The sequence below is a fragment of the Bactrocera tryoni genome, chromosome 3 (assembly GCF_016617805.1).
Source record: "Bactrocera tryoni isolate S06 chromosome 3, CSIRO_BtryS06_freeze2, whole genome shotgun sequence".
Classification (NCBI taxonomy): Eukaryota; Metazoa; Arthropoda; class Insecta; order Diptera; family Tephritidae; genus Bactrocera; species Bactrocera tryoni.
In genome coordinates this window covers 79564005-79575252 of record NC_052501.1, presented here as the reverse complement: position 1 = coordinate 79575252, position 11248 = coordinate 79564005, and positions in this window count along the sequence as shown.

The following is an 11248-nucleotide window of genomic DNA, read 5'->3' as shown; positions in this document are numbered from 1 at the left end:
CCTTGGACAATAATCTATGCCAAATTTCTTCAAGATATCTCGTTAAATAAAAAAGTTTTCTATACAAATACTTGATTTTTATCGATCAGTTTATAGGGCAGCTGTATGTTGCAGTGTACTGATATACGCAGTTCCGACAAATAAATAGCATCTTAGGAAGAAAAGGACGTATGCAAAATTTTGGAAAGATATCTCAAAAACTGAGGGATTAGTTCGTGTATGGACATAGCTAAATCGCCTCAACTCGTCACGCTGCGCATATTTGGCTCTGTTCAATTCACTAAGCGTTACTTTCCAGCGAATCGAACAAGCTATACTAGATGCTCAAATAAACGGGCAGCACCGGTGGTGCTCTCACATGTCTTCTGACGCATGCGCAATACAGTTATGATTCTCGCTTTGGGGAAAATTCAATTTTTCGCATTTAAAATCATTGCTGTAATCATTTATTTTGATTTCAAGTCTAATGTGCATTTCTTGAACTCATCCATTTTTGATTCCTCCGATTCGAAACTAAAACAGTAATCGCGCCGGAATGACACTTGTAAAGAGTTCTGCCGAGTTGACAGACTTAAAGTAAGAAATCGGGTTTTCTTCGTATAAAAAATCGTCAAGAAAAAGCATATTCCGTAACCTTATGAAGCTGTCCGTCAGTTTTTTTTTATTAATTTCAAGAATCTATATAGTTTTTGAGAACGAGTTTTGCCACACTTTTGCTTAGGTTAGGTTTTGTGGTTAATCCTCACGATCTCAAAAACTTCAAAGTGTGCTATCCGGAAGTTAGTCGAAAGTTAGCCTAAGTTTTTGCATCATCAATTAAACTATTGAGATCACTTTCTTTTTCTGGTACAGTAAAAATATAGTATGACATGTATTCGAATAGTGGTAGAGACTACCTTAGGTCCCTATTTATTTATTTATTTATTTATTTATTTAGTAAAGTCTATGAACAATGATTCTTACAGCCTATAAATTTGTATATTTTATTTCTGAAAACGATAGATTACAGATCGTTAAGTAAGACGTGACTCACGCTTATCTATACAGAGGAACACTGTAAAGATGAAGTAGTTTAAGATTCTCAGTTCTTTTTAGTATGTTGAGGCTAGAGGAATCTTTGTGATTTAGGAGAAGGCACGATAGACCTAAGGTCGTGGTGCATTCCTCGTCTATCTATCTAATTTAGTATATCCAGATCCTTTAAGTCCTGGCTCTTCTTCTTCTGAGATCGTTCTAAATCATCTTATGTTGTACGGAAGACACTTTGTTGTCATTTTATGCATACATTTTGTGCGATATGGTGAAATACACTCGTCGAGACCCTCTATGTCTCAAGTACTAGTAAAGAGCTCATTGAAGAATCAGCGATTCAATGAAGAAGAGTGCTTAAACTCCCAACTCCTTAAAGTACTTACCATAGTGTTCTGTTTTCACTTTCTTCTGCCGTCTTGTGTAACAGTGTTACAGAAAATGTTTTGACCAAGCCAGGTGTTCTTAATCGTTGCCCATCTGTCAATTTGATGGAGGAAGACTAATATATAGACATAAACGTATGTCTAAGCATGTGTATGTATGTACTTAAGAATTTCAAATTTATGTCCTCCTTTTTTACGACAGCTTGTCCAGTTCCCAACATTATTCTGTTGTTGTTCTCTGCTTAATGATGTTGAAAGTTGTCACTACGTTCTGCTAACTTATCTTTCTTTCTTCAATAAACGTTTGCTTTACACATTAATTTGCCTTTATTGGAAAATGTTTGCCAAAAGTTGGTCAATATATAAAAATCAATAACAAAATAAATTTAAACTCATATTTTAAATTGCACAGGTGTTTGAACACTCAACAAACCCAGTAGGGATAAATATATAACTTGAATAGATTGGTAGGACTTTTATGCTCCTTTGGTACCCTTCTTTGAACTTTTAAAAGACCTCAAAGTTTTAAAAGACGGCATCTAATTTCTACTCCCCTTCCGACTAACATAAATAAATAGATAGTATTTTTTTACACTCTGAAGGGGGTATATAAAGTTTGCCAAGAAGTTTATAACACCGGAAGAAAAATCTTAGATCTTATAAAGTATATTTGTATCTCAATGATCAGCATGAGCTGAGTTGATTAAGCTACGTCTACGAGTCCCTCAGAATTTTTGAGATATCGAGTTGAAATTTTTCACACGTCCTTCTCTGTCCAAGAAGCTGCTCATTTGTCGGAATCGCCGATATCGGACAACTATCGGAATCAAGTCTTTAAATGGGAATATTTTGTATTTGACGAGGTGTCTTTACGGAATTCGGTATAGATTCTTTTCTTGTATGTCAGCTTTGATATAACCGAAGTAAACGTTTTTTTCATGTTTTTCAAATAGCGATCCTTCCTCCTTAGATATCGAGAAAACTCCGAGTATATTTCTGCTTTTTAAGGACTTTTTTATAAAGTATAGGGATCATTGTTATGTGGATGTACAAGACCGTCATTATGCCAATTCTGAGATAAGGAGCACTGATTTGGTGGCCAGCAATACAGAAATACTATAATATCAGAATACAGAGGGCAGCCTGTGCAAGGGTTGCCGAGACTATTAATTCATGTCTGTCTGTTGCGCTCAATATATTTCTCCATCAACTGTCCGTAGACGTCTTTAGACGGAAAACAGCCGCTAGTTCTGTTATAAGAATAAGGGAATTATTAGGTTGGACCAGGAAAGATTGTGACCATAGTGCTATCCTGAATCATAGTGTTATCCTGAGCCATATAAACATCAATAAACCAGATTACAACCTCCCAAGCTTAGATTTCAATTGTCATTTGCGGGTGAGGATTCGCTCTAGAAATGAATGGAGTAGATGTTTTGTCGTGTTCGGAGGATACTACCGCTATCTATATCGACGTCTCCAAAATGGATTGCGGACGGGGGTATATTCCAATGATCTTGACTCTCTATTCTCTCTATTTCAATCCGCCTACCAAATTCAGACAGCATATTCCAAGCAGATGTACTATGTATAGAGAAGGTCTGTAAAGTTCCAGTGAATAACTGCGGGAGGATACAGAAACCAACCATATATGTACATGGCAGCCAGTCGGCATTGCTGGAATTGTTGACATCAGAGGTAACTTTCAAAGTACTTCACCCGTTTCCACGACAGTCGGGTCTATGTAATCGGAACGAACGCAGAGTAGACCACAATTGCAGGAAGTCTTTAAGCTCACTGGCAGTACAATTCGACTTGAAAATAATTTGGGTTTCCAGCCACAGCAATATATTCGGCAAGGAAAAAGTGGATGAGTTGGCAAAACTAGGACATTTTTTAGGCGAATTAGAGGTGGAGTGAATACCATGCCTTCTAAGAATAATCAAAAGAGAGCCTTATATGCATTCTAAACAGAGCAGATGGAACTCAATAACAAGTTGCAAATAAACAAAGTAGATTAGACCCAAATCTAACAGAAATAGAACCAAGGTCCTAATATATAGGTCTAGAAATAGTATATACAGACTTACAGCTACTATAATGGGGCACTGACCGTTAGAGAGCATGCGCTAAAAATTGACCTGCTTTTGTGATTATATTTGCCGAAGCTTCAAGCTAGAAGGAAATAAGCAAATGGTTTCTCACTTTCTCTGTGAATGCCCAGCTCTATCACAAACACGACACAAAATACAAGGTGTGTTCCAAAGTAAACAGGACTTTAAAAGAAACAGAACAAATGGTTTTTTCGGCAAAATCAATTTATTTTATTCAAAATAGTCTGCATCTGGTTCAATACAGCTTTTTGCACTGTGCAAATGAATGTCGAACGAGTGTTTTAGCTCGTTGGGTGGTATGGCCGCCAGTATGCCGGTGCAAGTCTTTTGAATGGCCTCTACATCTGCATAACGCTTTCCTTTCATGGGCAAATGCATTTTTCCGAAATGGAAGAAGTCGCACGGTGCCATATCTAGTTAAGTAGATTCATTGAGAGTACCAAATGGTTTGAGGAGAGCAATGAAACGGGATAGCAATATTATAAGATTCTACGTTAGTTCATCAAAATGTGGCAATTAGCGCTAATTGGGCCCATGGTGACAGCACTCCTAACTACCTAACTTATTGGCAGCTTACAACTTTTAGGTACCCCTAATTGTCAAATAACTGATTTGGTCGAGGCGATGGTGGCATTAGATGAGACCATCACACTATACAATTATTAAACGAATAGATTTCTCTTGCGTTAGTAGTAAATTCAGACTAAGTACGTATCGGTGCGCCCTCTTATTGTTCGATTTTTGGTTTTCTGTTGGAGAAGATAAACCCAGAAAATTTTTAATAATTTTATAATTCGTACTGAACTTAATAAATATTTCTGTTTGTTAAGGTAATTTTTGAAACTAAATATTGTAACGAGTTAAGAATTTAGAACAATTTAAGTAGTTATGTGAGTTCTGACGACCGACTATTTTCAACATTTTCTTTTTTAATAATTAATAAATTGATTTATTATAACTTTTGATCATATCAAGGAGCAACATTTGAATATTACTTAAGATTGCAATAGCCGGCTCTAGACGTTGCCTTAAATGTCTGGGAAAATATTCTAGACAAAAAACAAATAAAAAAATTTAAAAAAAAATTTAAAAACATTAAAAAAAAAATTTAAAAAAGTTGAAAAAAATATTTAAAAAAATTAAAAAAATTTAAATTCAAAAGAAAATTAAAAAAAAAAGAAAATTAAAAAAAATTAAAAAAAAAAATCTAAAAAAATTAAAAAAAAAATTTAAAAATTAAAAAAAAAATCTAAAAAAATTTTAAAAATTTAAAAAAAATTTAAAAATTAAAAAGAAAAATCTAAAAAAAATTTAAAAAAAATTTAAAGAATTTTTAAAAATCAAAAAAATGAAAAACAAAAAGTAAAAAGTAAAAAAAAAATAATTTCAAGCCCACGTAACCTCTTTGGAACTAGTGAAATTGATATTCCTAGGTTAGTTATACCTAAAACTAATCAGGTTGGTATCAGAATGAACTCATCTGAAAGCAAATAGTATTAATGCTCTGTAGGGCAGCTATGTAAATAAATATTTCACGTTGATATGTTTGCCTAGGTGCATGCTGATTTATGTATCTTAAAAATCTTTTAAGCTTTAACTTTTCGCTTTCTCAATACCTTAAGCAAACAAAAGCACGTACACAATGCCTATATAATTGTATGTGTAGTATGTATGTCTCTGGTAGCTATTAAAGTAAACGCACCTAATTTTACCATTAAAGAAACAATAGCTTATGTCAGCGTGTATTATGTAAAAAAATCCCACAAATCCATATATAAATCCTGGCAAACCAACACATACACGCATATGTACATACAAGAGCGGTTATATAAACAATGCTCAACTATATGCATATAGACATAAATGTTTTGTTGTCGGCTGGCTGATTGTATGCCATTATACGCCAAAATGCTAACATTTGTTCTTAATCCGTTCATTGTTTCTGCGCTCTGTGACGAAAGATGACAGCCAACTTGCCAGCTTCAGCTTCCTAGCTACGCGTATGGCTTTGCTATTATATAAGCGTCAATTTATGCATGTATATGTGTGCGTGTATTGATGGTGTTATCCTTTGTACACATACATATGTACTTGTGTGCTATACGCTCATACAACTAATATATTTATGTGCTGAAGAGTTGAAAATTTATTTGTGGTTAGAAAACTGAGTTGACACTTTTGTGCAGGTTAAACTTACAGCACACACACATGCATATATACATACTTATACATATGTACTTATATGTTATATATTATCTTCACACATGCAACTAACTCGATTTTAATTTTGTGTGAAAGTATAATTAAGATTTTGATTAAAAGTCGAAAATTTGATTTACTCTAGTTCGCCACGCATCTATAGAAAGTCTGATTTTTTGTAGAAAAAGTTTTCTTAACTCATTTTATGCCTTAAAGCGTTTTAAAATCAACGATAAGCACAAAAGCGCCAAAAATTAACACACTGCGAAAGGGAAGTACAACATCCATATATGTATAGCAAGCTCGCGGGTTACGAAGTTTATGTGGCTCGCGGGGGCATTTGTTGTGTGCCGTAGTGTAAACGAGTGTCAATAAGCTGGCATAAGGCACGCTTGATACGCGCATTACAACGATGAAGACATTGGTTGCATGGCTTTGACAGCGTGTTGTTTTTGTAATTTTTTTTTTGCTTTTTTTTATATTTATTTGTGTTGCTTTGGTGGGGTTTATGCAGTGTTTTTGTACAAATCCTTGTGATTAATTGTTTTTTCTCACATCAATGAACACAGATTACCGTTAATATGCATGAAAATTTTTATACACTTATACATATAGGCCGACATTAATGCCTATTAGGGTGCGTTGTGTTGGGGAAAGGCATTATTTTATATTTATTTTGAAATATGCGTAGTCGAAAAAGTCTTTTCGTATTTCTAATCAAACTTCAACTTATTTTTTTTATGTGACTGCAACGACATCTATTGACAAAATACGAAAAGGCTTTTTCGACTACGCAATAATTGTTAAGAAATTAATGCTTTGTCTTATTGGTGAGTTCTGAAAAAAAATTAAATTTTTAAACAAATATTATTTTTTTTTATTTATATTATATTGTTACTTAAAATGCAAAATTTCATAAGTGTACAGGCGAAGGATAAACGATTAATAGAAGCATCTCATTTTGCAACAATATTTGAGTTTCGCTTATAAAATGGTTTTATCGATTATATCTGAGAGTGGAAGCTTGAAATTTTACGATATGATATATGTATATGGGGTAGTCGAAAAAGTCTTTTCGTATTTCTAATAAAATTTCAACCATCAGTGTAAAACTTTTATGGTTTCTCGGCGAAAAACTGCGACAAGTAATTTTCACAGACTTCTCTTGAAGCCAACTTTACTCCATTAAGAGAGTTCTGCATTGACCGAAACAAATGGTAGTCCGATGGTGTAAGGTCAGGGCTCTATGGTGGATGCATCAAAACTTCCCAGCCAAGCTCTCCCAGTTTTTGCCGAATCATCGAAGATGTGTGTGGTCTAACGTTGTCCTTATGGAAGACGACGTCCTTTCTGTTGATCAATTCTGGCCGTTTTTTCGATTGCTTGCTTCAATCTTATCAGTTTTTGACAGTAATATCAATCGTTCGATCAGGCTGGAGCAGCTCAAACAACTTCCAAACACTCAGCATAACCTTTCGAGGCGTCAATCCTGTCTTAGCGACCATTTGTTGAGCTTCACCACGCTAAGACTATGATTTGTTTCGCACATTATTGTTGTATTTGATCCACTTTTCGTCTCCTGTTACCATTCGCTTCCGAAATGGTTCGATTTCATTTCGTTTCAGCAAAGAATCGCAGATGTTAATTAGGTCCATTACCCAAACAGCGAGCTTCTTTTTATAGCCAGCTTTTTTTTAAAATAGTTCAAAACCGTTCGATGATGAATGTTAAGTTCCTTGGTGCTGTCATGGCTTCTTATGTGGCAGTCCTGGTCAATATTTTCCATAATTTCATCGGCTTTTTCAACGATAGGTCGACCAGAGCGAAATGCATCTTTCGCATTGAAATTTCCAGAAGGCAAGAGTGGTTAGAAAGATTTTTCCGTTTTGAGAAAATCGCGTTCATAGTTTTGCGAGCCGATTACAATAATGTTCTCGGTGCATACGGTGGCGGATCTGAGTTGCTTAATAGCACTTCCAGCCTTCCATTTGACAGCGGCATTCGCGCTCATTTCCATTGGGCTCTTGGAACCACACCAATGCGGTTCCGGACCACATCAGAAAATGATTCGGTTTTCGATTTTTTTGACGGCTTAGCCTCTTCAGCTAACATGACTCCTTTCTCAGGAAGTAGGCAGCATGTCGCTTTGCCGCATACCTTATCATCGCTAGTTCATCGATCCTAAAACTAAGCTATTCCCTGGCAGTTTCAGCAGCAATACTTCTTGTATTTCCCTTCACTCCGTGCTTAGCAGGCATGCTTTGGCTACATGATTTGGTTCCTGCTGCCGCTGGTTTTGTTGTCTTCCTGGAGCCAGTCTTAACTTCAACTCCCTTGCTAGCCTTTGCACCTAGCCCAAGCTTCGCTCTTGTCTCTGTGCTGCTTTGAGATTTGTTGTTGTTGTAGCGGCATAAAACATTTCTAAAGTAATTTCGAGGAGTGGTGCCGCATTGGCAGTCCTTGGCCGGGTAAAAATTTGGGTCCGTTCCGGTTACTTAGACCCGACTGTCATGGGAACGGGCTGCTTCGAGGGCGCTCCAAACGCTGCCTTATTCTGGGAACGACTAGTTTACTCCGGCTTTTTAACAAGAGATCCGAACTGCTTTAAATCTTCATTATTTTGGACCCACGCGTGCAGGGCAGTGTAATCCCTGCTACGCAAGTTAGGCTGTCTTATTACAGAGGGCGCCAGGTATCGTAAGCGCCGTTCGAGACCAGCCAGGTTGATCCTCGGCTCCGGTGGCAAGACGCTTTGATTCAGCCCTCGCTGTACCCCCAATCATAGAAGCAATCTCCACGTGTAGAGTATTTGATTATTATTATTATTTTCTTTTTATTTATTTATTTTTTATTTATTTATTAATTAATTTATTTTTTATTTCTTTTTTTATTTCTTTTTATGTTATTTTTTTTTACTTTTTTTTTTATTTGTCTGAACTCAATGACACACCCTTAAGAAAGCTTTTTACCTAATTGATTTTTCTACCTATCGTTCGACGACTAACTGACTAATTCCTTCGATAAGCCTGTGCAGTCTGGGCATCGTCACAGCCTAATGTGTGTATGTATAACATGCGCACCCACACACAAACACAGGGACAGAAAAACACATTAAACGCACAATTTGGGCTGACTGTCAAACACAAAACATAACCTATTTGCATACCGTTTTAGTATGCGTGTCCGCGCGCGACGTTATGTATGTTTGTGTGCATTTGACAAAGCTGACAACGGTTAGTCTGTCAGTGTGGATTGCCTTGTCTTCTTCAAATGTAACCCTTTTCTCGAGTGGAGCTTCGAGTGGTTCGGAGCTCAACGTACAAGTTTGCTTAACTCTTTGCCTACTTTTCGAGGCAGTACAACTGTGGTTTATACATGTATGTATGTGTGTATTTGTGTGTAGGTGCACCACATGCCTGCTCACATTAATAGAGCTGTACAGACAGCTGTTTTTGAGCATATTATAAATCATCTAATATTTGTTTAAATGCCAGCATTACAGTCAAATAAACATCCATAATAATGACTGCAGTGTAACCACCAACTGACACAACTGACATTTGTTTACCCACATACACACATACATGTGTGTGTCACACATATATATATACATAAACACCCATATAACTATGAGTAATGGCTGCCATCTTAGTACATCCTTTTCGGTTGACTTACATTTGATTAGGTGTACCCACAGGCATGAGCACGTGATTAAAGGTTTGGTCGAGATTAGCTTGCGGGCTGTGCCTAGGGTATAATTTGTAATTATGGCAGCAGTTCTTATAAGTATCTTTATAGGAGTATAACTCTCTAATACGGATTCCAGGCGTATCCGCGCGCTGTGCTTCATCAAACCGTCTAATGTTAAAAGGTAACAGTCGCAGGGGCTAAGTCGATGTGTGTATTAAGCTTACACGATCCACATTTGACAACAGAGCATTTATAGCCATCCATTATAAAAACCGACAGTAATTACAAGCTCAACGGATTATCAAAACACGAAAAAACGTAAACTTCGGCTTCGATGAAGCTTTGATACCCTTCACATATGCATTTTTTAAAGATTAATACACCCCTTTATGCCTTAAAAAGATCTTAAACTTGATTTTAATCGGTCAGTTTATATGGAAACTAAGAGTATATGTTATACAGGTCCGATGGGATCATTTTTTCGGGGATGACAATTTGCCTTAGACAAGCAGACACCTCGTCAAATAAAAATATTTTTCATGTTTGTGATTTGTTCAGTTTGTGTAACAGCTAATGTTATAGTTGTGCGATCTGCACAATTTCTGCTGAGATTGCACCGCTGCTCTGGACAATAAGTTATGACAAATTTCGTAAAGAGATCTCGTCAAATGACACCCCTTCAATCCGATAATTCAGTTTGTATGACAGCTATTTGCTATAGTGATCTGATATCGCCAATTGGGAGCGACAATGGACGAGAAAATTATTGGACTTAAACATCCGTTTTCGAGCATAGTTAAATATATATGTATGAGTCTGTACAAACATTACGCTTGAAACGATTACAGATTTACCTCTGGAAAACTTATGTATATACTTAACCTATTCAAAGAAAGTTCCGCCAGTTTTGAGGTAGAGCTGTCCGCATCTTTTAGTATTTGAACTTCTTTAACAACATAATTTTACTGTTTTATGTTTTCCACTTTGAAATCAGGTTCTTATAGATTTGCAGTTTTATTATCGAGTTTGTTTCTTATGTCTTTATATGAATCCTCTAAAGACAAAGTTATATCAGAAGAAGTGGCCTAAAAAAATTTGGAATCTATTGAACATTCTCTTTGGCAATTTGCCAATAATCCACGAACGAAATGATTTAATAAAATGTTTTTAAGCTTCTGCTGAAATTCTTATAACATAACCGTCTACATTTCAACCGCGAAATAAAATTGGCTCGAAATTTTCAATAATTGCGATAAAGTGTGACTATAAATATTACGTAGACGGGAGCCTAGTGAAAATTATGATCCATTTACATAGTTTGTCATCTTCTGTTAATTAACCCTTAGATATTGACGAAACGAACGAGGCATAGACTTTAGGAAAGTAGATTTGTGGAAATTAAAAATAACTGTATATACTATAGTACATGAGTTTTATGTAGAAGCAATGACATGGATAGTGCTTATGTAAAGGGTAATCCATTTCGAGGTTTCCTACTTTTTTGAAGAAAAAACACAGAGACTTCAAATTTAATGGGGAATGTTTATTATCACTCAAAAGAACATTCTTGCCGTTTATTTTTTAAAGATTATCTATTTCAAATGTTGGCCACTGCTACGTCTGAGTGGTTCCATCCGTTGAGTCCAATTTTTAATGACTCGTTCGAGCATTTCAACTGGCAACTGGCGAATGACATGCGTGATTTTTGGCTCCAAGACCTGAATCCAAGCGACATTGTCTGCATAGACTTTAGACTTTACATATCTCCACAGGAAAAAGCTTAAAGGTGTGATATCATTCGATCTTTGTGGCCAATCGACCGGTCCAAAA